The 12871-nt window shown below is 47.7% G+C and overlaps 1 protein-coding gene across 11 annotated transcripts in view; it reads left to right on the top strand.

Moving 5' to 3' along the window:
- The window catches only part of ARMH3 (armadillo like helical domain containing 3), a 234021-nt gene that overhangs the window by 9849 nt on the left and 211301 nt on the right, over positions 1 to 12871 (top strand). For 5 of the 11 annotated variants that reach the window (XR_013398298.1, XM_077947327.1, XM_077947325.1 and 2 more), the window contains exon 1: positions 1121 to 1287. The exons of 1 other annotated variant lie outside the window; for it this stretch is intronic. The gene's annotated coding sequence lies outside the window, so the exon portion shown is untranslated. Of the gene's footprint in view, positions 1 to 1120; positions 1288 to 6632; positions 6740 to 12871 lie in introns of those variants that run through there. 5 more of the 11 variants (XM_077947329.1, XM_077947326.1, XM_077947323.1 and 2 more) reach the window with 2 other exon arrangements.

Below are 12871 nucleotides of genomic sequence, written 5' to 3'. Positions count from 1 at the left end.
TAGCTGGGATTACAGGGGCCTGCCACAACGCCTGGCCATTTTTTGTATTTTTAGTAGAGACGGGGTTTCACCATGTTGGCCAGGCTGGTCTCGAACTCCTGACCTCAGGTGATCCACCCGCCTCAGCCTCCCAAAGTGATGGGATTACAGGTGTGAGCCACTGCGCCCGACTTATTTTAATTTTTTTACTTTTTTTTTCTTTTTAATAGTATTCTTGCTGTTATCTCACAGCACATCTTTTTAAACCTTCCATTTGTGTATTAAAAAACAGAGAGTCAGGCTGGGCGCGGTGGTTCATGCCTGTAATCCCAGCACTTTGGGAAGCAGAGGCGGGTGGATCACCTGAGGTCAGGAGTTCGAGACCAGCCTGGCAACATGGTGAAACCCCGTCTCTACTAAAAAATACAAAAATTAGCCTGGCTTGGTGGTACACTCCTGTAATCCCAGCTACTCAGGAGGCTGAGGCAGGAGACTCTCTTGAACCCGGGAGGCGGAGTTTGCAGTGAGCCGAGATCGCATCCTGGGCAACAGAGTGAGACTCCATCTCAAAGAAAAAAAAAAAAAGAAAACAGAGACTCAGAGGCAGGGAATGGTGGCACGTGCCTGTAATCCCAGCTACTTGAGAGGCAGAGGCAGGAGGACTGCTTGAGCCTAGGAGGTGGAGGCTGCAATGAGCTATAATTGTGCCACTGCAGCACTCCAGCCTGGGCAAGAGCAAGATCCTGTCTCAAAAAAAAAAAAAGAAGGAAAAGAAAAGAAAACAGGTTTTGGCCAAGTTAATAGAGCTTCGCACGCTGCTTTGCACATATCAGGCACACACATATTTGTTGAAAGAATGAGTTTGTTTTCAATTTTTCATGTACAAAGTTGTAATACACATTTGGAAAATATATCTTTCCAAACTTCGCCAGTATTTCTAGATACATGTATTCCTAGAAGTAAAATTGCTGAGGTCAAAGAGTCGGCCATGTTTCGGAAAACTGCTATTGCGATCCAGTAGGCCCTCAATAGACATTTCCATTGCGAATTTATTTCTCGCGATGCCTTTCGGGAGTTGTAGTCTTTGCGATGCTTGCTGGGAGTCGTGGTCTGAGCCGGTCTCAGGAAGCGGGCGTGAACTAACCCATTGCGCGCCAGGCTTTAGGACCCGGCCGGGCGCGGGGACGCGGGAAGGGTCGGGGAGTTCGGGAGCGCGCCCGTGAGCCCGGAGCAGCGGCGGCGTCGGTAGCGTCGGGAGCGAGTGGGCCCGGGAACGGCGTGGGTGGTAGAGGAGGAGCCGCGGGCTCGGTAAGCGGCGGCGGCCCGGCCCGGCTCGGGCCTCGAACCTCACCAACCCTGTGGGTCCTGCCATACTAGGCCTTGGCCCCTAGGCGGTTCTGGGGGCGGGGCTTGCGCTGGCTGAGGGGAAGACGGAGACGCGAGGGGAGAGGGAGGGAGGACGGCTGCTGAGGCTGCGTGTGCCGGTGAGGGCTGGGCCTGGGGGCTGCCGAGCCTAGAGAGAAACGGCTTCGCTCCTCCAGCAGCCGGTCCCTTGGACCCCTGGTCCCGGTCACGTCACTCCCTCTCCCCTATCCCTGCGAGGCCTTCTGGCTTCCCAGGCGCTGACCTTTGACCCCGCCAGCTGCCTCGAGAGACTCCTCTCCGGTTGTTCTTGGTCCTGGGGTGCGGGCGTGGGGCAAGGCACCTCTGAGAATCTCAGGGCTAGAGGAAAGCCGGTTTGTCCGAAGTCTTCAGGTGTCCTGGAAGGGCTCCAGTACTGTCCCTCTCCAGGCTCTGACAGGCTTTAACCCACCCTTCACACGGAATCAGTGAAGCTACTGTGTTTTCTTCGGGTTACTCGGCGAGGGCCCAGGAAAGGAACCTGTTCCCAGGAGGGTATAGGGAAGGAACAAGTAGAGAGAAACCTGGTCCCCTGGAGAAGGAGAAGCTGGGGCGTGCTGCCCCTGGCGAATGGGGAAGCAGAAACTTGGGCCAGACCCAAATGTGTGTTACTGGATCATCCACAGTTCTTCCTCTCCAGAAAGTTTTTTTTTTTTTTTTTTCGAGACGGAGTTTTCGCTGTTGTCGCCCAGGCTGGAATGCAATGGTACGATCTCCGCACACCACAACCTCCGCCTCCGGGGTTCAAGCGATTCCCCTGCCCCAGCCTTGCGCCACCACGCCCTGCTAATTTTGTATTTTTGGTAGAGATGGGGTTTCTCCATGTTGGTCAGGCTGGTCTTGAACTCCAGACCTCAGGTGATCCGGCCGCTCAGCCTCCCAAAGTGCTGTGATTACAGGCCATTTTATTGTTCGTTTTTTTGAGACGGAGTTTCACTCTTGTTGCCCAGGCTGGCGTGCAGTGGCGTGATCCCGGCTCACTGCATCCTTCGCCTTCCAGGTTCAAGACATTCTTTCTCCGTCAGCGTCCCGAGTAGCTGGGATTACAGACGTGAGCCACCACGCCCGGCTAAGTTTTGTATTTTTAGTAGAGATGGGGTTTCGCTGTGTTGGCCAGGCTGGTCTCAAACTTCTGACCTCAGGTGATTCACCTGCTTTGGCCTCCCAAAGTGTTCGGATTACCACCGCGCCCGGCCAGAAAAAGTGAGCTTAGTGAGAGCTTTTTCTTTGCTATCCTTTAGTTACTTTGTACACTAGGGTAAATATGATTTGTGTCCCTGCCCGAAATTTAGCAGGATTGGAATTATTTTGGGTGTGCCTTCAGTTGGATTTGTGTGCACAATAGCTTCTATGTGAAGGCTTTCAGGATATCAGATCACAGTCGAGGGAAAGAGAGATCCCTCTTGTTACGACTGTAAAGGGGGAATACCCATTTCAGTGACTAGAGAAGCCTTTACGGTGTTTTCTTTTTTCTTTTCTTTTCTTTTTTTTTTTTTTTTTTTTTACAGTGTTTTCATTGACTTTCAGGTTTTATAATTTATTGTTCAACTTTTTTTTTTTTTTTTTTGAGACGGAGTCTTGCTCTGTCGCCCAGGCTGGAATGCAGTGGCGTGATCTCGGCTCACTGCAACGTCCCCCTCTCGGATTTAAGCGATTCTTCTGCCTTAGCCTCCTGAGTAGCTGGGACTACAGGCACGCGCCACCGCGCCCGGCTAATTTTTGTATTTTTAGTAGAGACGGGGTTTCACCATATTGGCCAGACTGGTCTCCAACTCCTGACCTCGTGGCCTCCCAAAGTGCTGGGATTACAGGCGTGAGTCACCGTGCCCGGCGGACTTGTTCAACATTTGTATAATTAAAACAATGTGGAAACTCCAAAGTAGTCATTATGAAATTTGGAATTTCACATTGAGCACAGTTTAGGAATCTGTAACATTTGCTGAAAATGGCCAGAAATTGATCCAGGATATAGGAGGGTGAACTGTTTATTCAACACATTTATTGAGCACTTACTATGTAACTGGATTTAGGTTAGAAATTATGAGTATCTTTCCTCAAGGACATCAGAGAAACATATCGATATGAAATTTTTTATTACTTTGTTTTACATAGCCACATAAAGGCATTAGGCTGGGCGTGGTGGCTCATGCCTGTAATCCTAGCACTTTGGGAGGCTGAGGCGGATGGATCACGAGGTCAGGAGATCGAGACCATCCTGGCTAACACAGTGAAACCCTGTCTCTACTAAAAATACAAAAGATTAGCTGGGTGTGGTGGTGGGCGCCTGTAGCCCCAGCTACTCGGGAGGCTGAGGCAGGAGAATGGCGTGAACCCAGGAGGCAGGGCTTTCAGTGAGCCGAGCTTGTACCACTGCACTCTAACCTGGGCGATAGTGAGACTCCGCTTCAAAAAAAAAAAAAAAAAAAGCATTTATACAGTGTGAAGGGAATACTGCTGTTGCTTGGGAGAGGCAGGGAAATCTTTGCAGGAGGAAGTACTTGAGTTGGGTGTTGAAGGATGAGTAGGAGGTTGCACAAGTAAGAAAAGACATTTTGACTGGGTCTGGTGGCTTACACCTGTAATCCTAGCACTTTGGGAGGCCTAGGCAGGTAGATTGCCTGAGCCCAGGAGTTTGAGACGAGCCGGCTCAACATGGCGAGACCCCGTCTCTAAAAAAGAAAAATAAAGACTGGGCGCGGTGGCTCAAGCCTGTAATCCCAGCACTTTGGGAGGCCGAGACGGGCGGATCACGAGGTCAGGAGGTCGAGACCAGCCTGGCTAACACGGTAAAACCCCGTCTCGCCGGGCGCGGTGGCTCAAGCCTGTAATCCCAGCACTTTGGGAGGCCGAGGCGGGCGGATCACAAGGTCAGGAGATCGAGACCACAGTGAAACCCCGTCTCTACTAAAAATACAAAAAATTAGCCGGGCGCGGTGGCGGGCGCCTGTAGTCCTAGCTCCTCAGGAGGCTGAGGCAGGAGAATGGCGTGAACCGAGGAGGCGGAGCTTGCAGTGAGCCGAGATCGCGCCACTGCACTCCAGCCTGGGCAACAGGGTGAGACTCCGTCTCAAAAAAAAAAAAAAAAAAAACAAAACAAAAAAAAACAAAACTCCGTCTCTACTAAAAAAATAACAAAAAACTAGCCGGGCAAGGCAGCGAGCGCCTGTAGTCCCAGCTACTCCAGAGGCTGAGGCAGGAGAATGGTGTAAACCCGGGAGGCAGAGCTTGCAGTGAGCTGAGATCCAGCCACTGCACTCCAGCCTGGGCCACAGAGCCAGACTCCGTCTCAAAAAAAAAAAAAAAAAAAAAAAAAAAAAAGCATTTCATTTGGAGAGAACAGTACCTGCAAAGGCTTGATTAGGGTGTGAGAGGAAAAAAATTATTTTAAATCTCAGAAATTTGTCCAAAACAAGATGTGTGGTGGGGAAATTGCTAGGAGGTGAGACTGAAAAGAAAATGGGGAGTCATTGGAATTGTTTTTCTCCTTTTTTTTTTTTTTTTAGCTTCTGAGGAGTTTTTTTAAGTTAGGGAGTGACAGAAATGCAGATTAAAGTAATGAAAAATGAGGCAGTGAGACTGATTAAGAGTTGTTGCAGTTGACAGAGAGTCTGAAGAAAGTGTAGCTGTGGGAATGAAGAGGAGGGGATTTTAGAAATACTGTACTTCTGAGATTGATTCAGCTTCTTAGGAAGAGAGTGGGCTAGGATTTCTAATTTCAGAGAGTGGATGTGTGGGGATTTCATTGACAAGATATGGATTAGAAAAAGTAGAGCAAGTTTTTAAAGGTTAGGGTATGGAAAGAGGCATAGGGGATATGGTGTGGTATGCCGAGCTCAGGTTGCTTGTAGGATGTACAGATGGAGACCTTAGTAGGCAGCTGTAAGTGAGAGACCTGGTGAGCTTAATATATTGGCACCAGCTCTGAGTGAGGGCATATATGAAAAAAGTCTTGGGGAAAAAATAATGTTTTTTTTTTTGTCTATAGGAAGTAGCAGATTATGCACTTCCTCCACTTAATAATGAGCTTCTCAAGGCAGGGACTGTAACTTAGTAATTTTTTGGTCCCTTTCTGTCTTACACTATGCTTGTGTTATTTATAAGATCTGAATAAGTGTTATTAAAGTAGCAGGAAATCAGTTTACTTTGTAAGATTGCAGGTACCTTTTGGGCTTCCTTTAAGAAGATTATGGGGTCAGGTGAGGTGGCTCACGCCTGTAATCCCAGCACTTTGGGAGGCTGAGACTGGTGGATTGCTTGAGCTCAAGAGTTCAAGACCAGCCTAGGCAAGATAGCAAAACCCTGTCTCTACAAAAAATACAAAAGTTAGCTGGGTGTGGTAGTGTGAGCCTGTAGTCCCAGCTACTCAGGAGGCTGAGGTGGGAGGGTGGTGTGAGCCCAGGAGGTTGAGGCTGCAGTGAGCTGTGATTGTGCTACTGCATTCCAGCTTGGGCAAGGAGGGAAACTGCCTTTTGATTGGGTGGGGGCGGGGGCTGGGGAGAAGATGATTTTGGGACTTTATCTTATAATTTTCATTTTAATTGAGATTGTGTTCATGAGGCTTATATAATTGAACAGGAGAAGAAATGAGAAGATATGAGTCACGGTGTGCTGTGTGAGGAAGTTCAGGGCTGGAGCAGGAGACAGACAGTATTAATTTATAGGAATCTCCTGCTCATTGACAAGATCTTACCATGAATTTTCATTCTGGGATGTGTCAGAAAATGTGGTTTCCAATCGGAATTTCCTGAAATCCTGTCAATCTGGAACTGGTTCCCCCTTTGGAAGGAGGAATGCATTCCTTCTTGTGTAGGATAACTTGAAAGGGAACCTAAAGTCATGTTTATTTAAATGAATGAGAACTCATCTTCATTGTCCATTTGTAACATTAGGCAAACTCAGTAGATGTTGCTGGGACCAGATTGAATTGTCTTCTGTGAAGCTAGTTGACCTGTAGTAGGTACAGACTGTGGCTGATACCTGGAAAAGTCTTGGTTTTGCCACTTGCCTCTTAGTCTTGGGAAAGTCTCTGAGTTACTTCCACTTTCAGGTATAGGCTGAACACCCATTCTGAGGGGAACATTGTCTAGAGCACACAAGCTACGGACCCTGCCTTGTAGTGGTTCGTGTGCTTCCTTAATCAGTCTGGTTCTGTCCTAGCTTCTAGAAAATAGGGATGATGCTTGTCAGGTGATGTCCTGAGTTGACTGACTTTTCTTTCTTTTTTTCTTTTTTCTTTTTTTTTTTTGAGATAGAGTCTCCCGGCCAGACACGGTGGCTCAAGCCTGTAATCCCAGCACTTTGGAAGGCCGAGACGGGCGGATCACGAGGTCAGGAGATCGAGACCATCCTGGCTAACACGGTGAAACCCCGTCTCTACTAAAATACAAAAAAAATTAGCCGGGCGAGGTGGCGGGCGCCTGTACTCCCAGCTACTCGGGAGGCTGAGGCAGGAGAATGGCGTGAACCCGGGAGGCGGGGCTTGCAGTGAGCTGAGATCCGGCCACTGCACTCCAGCCTGGGCGATAGAGCCAGACTCTGTCTCAAAAAAAAAAAAAAAAAAAGAGATAGAGTCTCCCTCTGTCGCCCAGGCTGTAGTGCAGTGGCCCGATCCTGGCTCACTGCAACTTCCGCCTCCTGGCTTCAAGTGATTCTCCTGCCTCAGCCTCCTGAGTAGCTGGGATTACAGGCCCCCTCCACCACACCTAGCTACTTTTTGTATTTTTAGTAGAGATGGTGTTTCACCATGTTGGCCAGGCTGGTCTCGAACTCTTGACCTCAGATGGTCCCTCCACCTCGGCCTCCCAAAGTGCTGATATTACAGGCATGAGCCACCGCGCCTGGCTGACTTTTCTTTCTTTGTTTTTTTTTTTGAGACAGAGTCTTGCTCTGTCGCCCAAGCTGGAGTACAAGTGGCATAATCTTGGCTCACTGCAACCTCCCTCTCCCGGGTTCAAGTGATTCTCCTGCCTCAGCCTCCTGAGTAGCTGGGATTACAGGTGCTCGCCACCATGTCCAGCTAATTTCTATATTTTTAGTAGAAGCGGGGTTTCACCATGTTGGTCAGGACAGCTTTGAATTCTTAGTCTTAAGTGATCTGCCTGCCTTGGCCTCCGAAAGTGCTGTGATCACAGGCGTGAGCCACTGTGCCTGGCCTCTTTTTTTTTTTTTTTTTTTTTTTTTTTGAGATGGAGTCTTGTTCTATCACCCAGGCTGGAGTGCAGTGGTACGATCTCAGCTCACTGCAACCTCTTCCTCCCAGGTTCAAGCAATTCTCGTGCCTCAGCTTTCTGACTGGCTGGGACTACAGGCATGTGCCACCAGGCCGGCTAATTTTTGTATATTTAGTAGAGATGGGGTTTTACCCTGTTGGCCAGGCTGGTCTTGAACTCCTGACCTCAAGTGATCCACCTGCCTTGGCCTCCCAAAGTGTTGGGATTACAGACATGAGCCACCATGTTTGGTGAGTTGATTGACTTTTCTTGGATAAAATGGGAGTGTTGATATTATGGATATCAGTTTGGAGTTTCCATAGAAGTGTTACTTTAACTGAATCTTTTTTTTTATTTTTTGAGACTGAGTCTTGCTCTATCGCCCAGGCTGGAGTACAGTGGCGCCATCTCAGCTCACTGCAACCACTGCCTTCCAGGTTCAAGCGATTCTCGTGCCTCAGACTCCTGAGTAGCTGGGATTACAGTGAATCCGGTTTTTAATGGTCTAGTTAGCTCCTGATGTTTTGCACTAACAGGACATTCTGATAGGGAGAAGCGCTACCAGAGAGAAAGATTTAATGGCTTTATCACTTACTAGTTGTGTTGCTTTGAGCAAAGTAATATCCTCATTGTAAAAATAGGTTGGGGCTGGGTGCAGTGGCTCATGCCTGTAATTCTAGCACTTTGGGGGGCCTAGGTGGGAGGATTGCTTGAGCCCAGGAGTTCGAGACCAACCCGAGCAACATGGTGAAACTCAATCTTTACAAAAAATATGAAAAGTTAGCCAGGCCTGGTGCCATATGCCTGTAGTCCCAGCTACCCAGGAGGCTGAGGTCAGAGGATCACTGAGGCTACAGTGAGCCATGATTGTGCCACTGCACTTCAGCCTTGGTGATAGAGACCCTATCTCAAAAAAAAAAAAAAAAAAAAAAAAAAAAAAAAAAAAAAAAAGATGCAGGCCCTACTCTATTTTCTTTCTTTCTTTCTTTTATTTTTTTGGAAACAGAGTCTCACTCTGTCCCCCAGGCTGGAGTGCAGTGGTGCAGTCTTGGTTCACTGCAACCTCTGCCTCCTGGGTTCAAGCAATTCTCCTGCCTCAGCCTCCCAAGTAGCTGGGAGTACAGGCACTTGCCACGATGCCTGGCTAATTTTTGTATTTTTAGTAGAGACGGGGTTTCTCCATGTGAGCCAGGCTGGTCTGGAACTCCTGACCTCAAGTGATCCGCCTGCCTCAGCCTCCCAAAGTGCTGGGATTACAGGCGTGAGCCACTGTGCTAAGCCCTATTTTTATTTTGGAGATATAGAATCCTTGGAGTGACTAGCAGTAGAAATTCATTAAAATAGAAAGGGGTTGTTTGCTTGTCTTAGAGTCAGTCTTTTGGGTGGAATTGGGGGAACCTGTCCCATGCTACTGAAAGAAGCTGTGCCAAGGAACCATGTGGAACAGTAGGATGTGGTCTAGTAAGTGAGCTAAATACCTGGGGCTTTTAGAAAGGAAGAAAGAATGATGCCCACATTCTTCACAAAGGGAAAAAAAAAGAAAGTGGGAGGCATATTAGGAGATAGCTTGAAGGGCTGGGGCTTGGAGGTAGAAAAACTGCATTCTCTTAAGTTCTTATAGTGCTAATGTTTACCTCCAGGTAGTATGGTAGGCCTTGCAGAAAGGCTTAGGGAGCAGGTAACTTTTGCTGAAAGGTTTTTTAAAAAACCCTTGTATCTAGAGGAACTAGGGAATTTTTAGGAGATCAGGACAGGAGACTTACTGGAAAGTCAGGGTAGAAGACTATTTCTGGCTTGATATAAACATGTTCCCTCAGCCGGGCACGGTGGCTCATGCCTGTAATCCCAGCACTTTGGGAGGCCGAGGCAGACGGATCACTTAAGATGAGTTCGAGGCCGGGCGCGGTGGCTCAAGCCTGTAATCCTAGCACTTTGGGAGGCGGAGACGGGCGGATCATGAGGTCAGGAGATCGAGACCATCCTGGCTAACACGGTGAAACCCCGTCTCTACTAAAAATACAAGAAAATTAGCCGGGCGAGGTGGCGGGCGCCTGTAGTCCCAGCTACTCGGGAGGCTGAGGCAGGAGAATGGTGTGAACCCGGGGGAGCGGAGCTTGCAGTGGGCCGAGATCGCGCCACTACACTCCAGCCTGGGGCACAGAGCAAGACTCCGTGTCAAAAAAAAAAAAAAAAAAAAAAAAGATGAGTTCGAGACCAGCCTGACCAACTTGGTGAAGCCCTGTCTCTAAAAAAAGTACTAAAATAAGCTGGGTGTGGTGGCATGCGCCTCTAGTCCCAGCTACTTGGGAGGCTGAGGCAGGAGAATTGCTGGAACCCAGGAAGCGGAGGTTGCAGTGAGCTGAAATCATGCCATTTCACGACCCTGGGCGACAGAGTGAGACCCTGTCTCAAAATGAAACAAAACAAAAACGTGTTGCCTCCTTTGTGTATTGGGTGAATGGCTCATGGTCAGATAATGGGAATATTTTATTTGACTTCGCCACAAGTCTTGGACAGATAGCTACGTAAGACTTTCATCTCCATCACTAAGCGTTGTGGATACTATAGTCAGTGTGTCTTGTAGTGATCTTCTTTCACATATGGGGAAATGGGCTACAATCCCAAAGGAAGTGTGATTTAATGCGGGGAGAATGAGATGTGGTAAGGTGAGTGTTGCTTCATGCCTTTTTCAGAGACTGCAGAGGTTTCATTCATTCTTTCAGTATTCTCTGTCTAGATACTCCTTCCTTTTCCAAGTCTGGTTTAAGGCTTGGATGAGTACCTCTCAAACTTTAGTGGTCATCAGAATTACTTGGGGCAGGGTATTTATTTATTTATTTATTTATTTATTTATTTATTTATTTATTTTGAGACGGAGTCTCCCTCTGTCGCCCAGGCTGGAGTGCAGTGGCACGATCTCAGCTCACTGCAAGCTCCGCCTCCCGGGTTTATGCCATTCTCCTGCCTCAGCCTCCCGAGTAGCTGGGACTACAGGCGCCCGCCACCTCGCCCGGCTAGTTTTTTGTACTTTTTAGTAGAGACGGGGTTTCACCGTGTTAGCCAGGATGGTCTCGATCTCCTGACCTCGTGATCCGCCTGTCTCGGCCTCCCAAAGTGCTGGGATTACAGGCTTGAGCCACCGCGCCTGGCCAGGGTTTTTTTTTTTTTTTTTTTTTTTTTAAGACGGAGTCTTGCTCTGTCGCCCAGGCTGGAGTGCAGTGACGCGATCTCGGCTCACTGCAAGCTCCGCCTCCCGGGTTCACGCCATTCTCCTGCCTCAGCCTCGCAAGTAGCTGGGACTACCGGCATCCGCCCAGATGCCCGGCTAATTTTTTGTATTTTTAGTAGAGACAGTTTCAGCGTGTTAGCCAGGATGGTCTCCTGACCTCGTGATCCACCCGCCTCGGCCTCCCAGAGTGCTGGGATTACAGGCGTGAGCCATCCCGCCCGGCCGGGGCAAGTTTTTTAACCTCTTTGCTATTGACATATTGGGCTGGATAATTCTTTGTTGTGCGAGGCTGCCTCGAGTATTGTATGATGTTTAACAGCATCCCTGGCCTCTACCTAGTAGATGCCAGTAGTACCTCCTCTCCCAGTTGTGGCAATCAAAAATGTTTCCAGACATTGACAAATGTCCTCTGAGAGGCAAAATTGCACCAGTTGAGATCACTGATCTGGAGTGATTGTTAAAAATGTAGACCCAAACTAGGCACTGTGGCTTATGCCTGTAATCCCAGCACTTTGGGAGGCCAAGTGGGCAGATAACTTGAGCTCAGGAGTTTTGAGACCAGCCTGGGCAACATGGTGAAATCCCATTTCTACAAAAAAATGCAAAAATCAGCCAGGAATGGTGGTGCATGCCTGTAGTCCCAGCTACTCGGGAGGCTGAGGTGGGAGGATCACTTGAGCCTGGGATGCAGAGGTTTCAGTGAGCCGAGATCATGCCACTGCACTCTAGCCTGGGTGACAGAGCATGTCTCTCAAAAAAAAAAAAGAAAAAGTTTGGTTCAATAGAAGGGTAGGAAGGCTTAAGAGTTTACATATTTAGGAGGCACCCCAGGAGATTCTGAAATAGGTGATCACAGCTCATCAGTATTAAAACATACTCTCTCCTAAGCTGAGGATTGTAGACTCTTACTTGACTTGTTTTCCATTTCTTTTTTCTGTCCTGTTTTATAGTATCTTTCCATTCATTATCAAGTTTTGATGGAGAATTATCCTCAGAGCACTGACTATACTCAATTAAAATAGTGAAAAAAAATTAAAAATCCTCAAAGATAGTGGGAGAGTTTTAAAAAAGTATCAATTAAATCCTGTAGTGGACATTAGGGTGTTTTATCCTTAAAAAATTACCATATTGGATGTATCAATATGTCTATCAACCTGACTAGACACTCGGATTCTTCTCCAGTTTTTCCTTCCAAGTTTTCTGCCATTCCTGTGAATTTGTCTGTTTCTGTTTCACTTTACTATTACCTATATTTACAGACAGATGTATACATCAGACAATTATCTTTTACTTTCTACCGTGGCACCTTCACCCACTGACAAACTAGAGTGGTGACTACTCAAGATATCTGGACATTTCACAGTTGGTTCATTAAAGCCAATGAGTACATACTCCCTCTTACTCACGTAGAACCTCTTCACAGATTGTCTGTAGGCCCTCAGCTTTGTTTATGTATAGATGACTCTGCTCTTGCTCATTCCTCTGCTTTTTGAGATACAGTATAGCATAGTGGAGAAGAACAGGAACTCTAATATCAGGCTGCCTGGGTTTGAGTCCCTACACTCACTTATCTGGACACGTTTCTTTTCTTTTCTCTCTTTTTTTTTTTGAAACGGAGTTTTGCTCGTTGCCCGGGCTGGAGTGCAATGGCGCAATCTCGGCTCACCACAACCTCTGCCTCCCGGGTTCAAGTGATGCTCCTGCTTCAGCCTCCCGAGTAGCTGAGATTACAGGCATGCGCCACCATGCCTGGCTAATTTTGTATTTTTAGTAGAGATGGGGTTTCTCTATGTTAGTCAGGCTGGTCTTGATCTCCTGACCTCAGGTGATCTGCCCGCCTTGGCCTCCCAAAGTGCTGGGATTACAGGTGTGAGCCACCACGCCTGGCCCATCTTTTCTTTTCTCTTTTTCTTTTCTCTCTTTTCTGTCTCTCTTTCTCTCTTTCTTTCTTTTTCTCTCTCCCTCTCTCTCTCTCTTTCTCTTTCTCTCTCTCTTTTTCTTTATTTCTTTTCCAGTTCATGCTTTAGTTTTCTCATTGTAAACTTTCTGAATC

This window comes from Macaca mulatta, chromosome 9 (genome assembly GCF_049350105.2).
Source record: "Macaca mulatta isolate MMU2019108-1 chromosome 9, T2T-MMU8v2.0, whole genome shotgun sequence".
In the NCBI taxonomy this organism is placed as follows: Eukaryota; Metazoa; Chordata; class Mammalia; order Primates; family Cercopithecidae; genus Macaca; species Macaca mulatta.
This window is presented reverse-complemented; position numbering and strand designations above follow the sequence as displayed.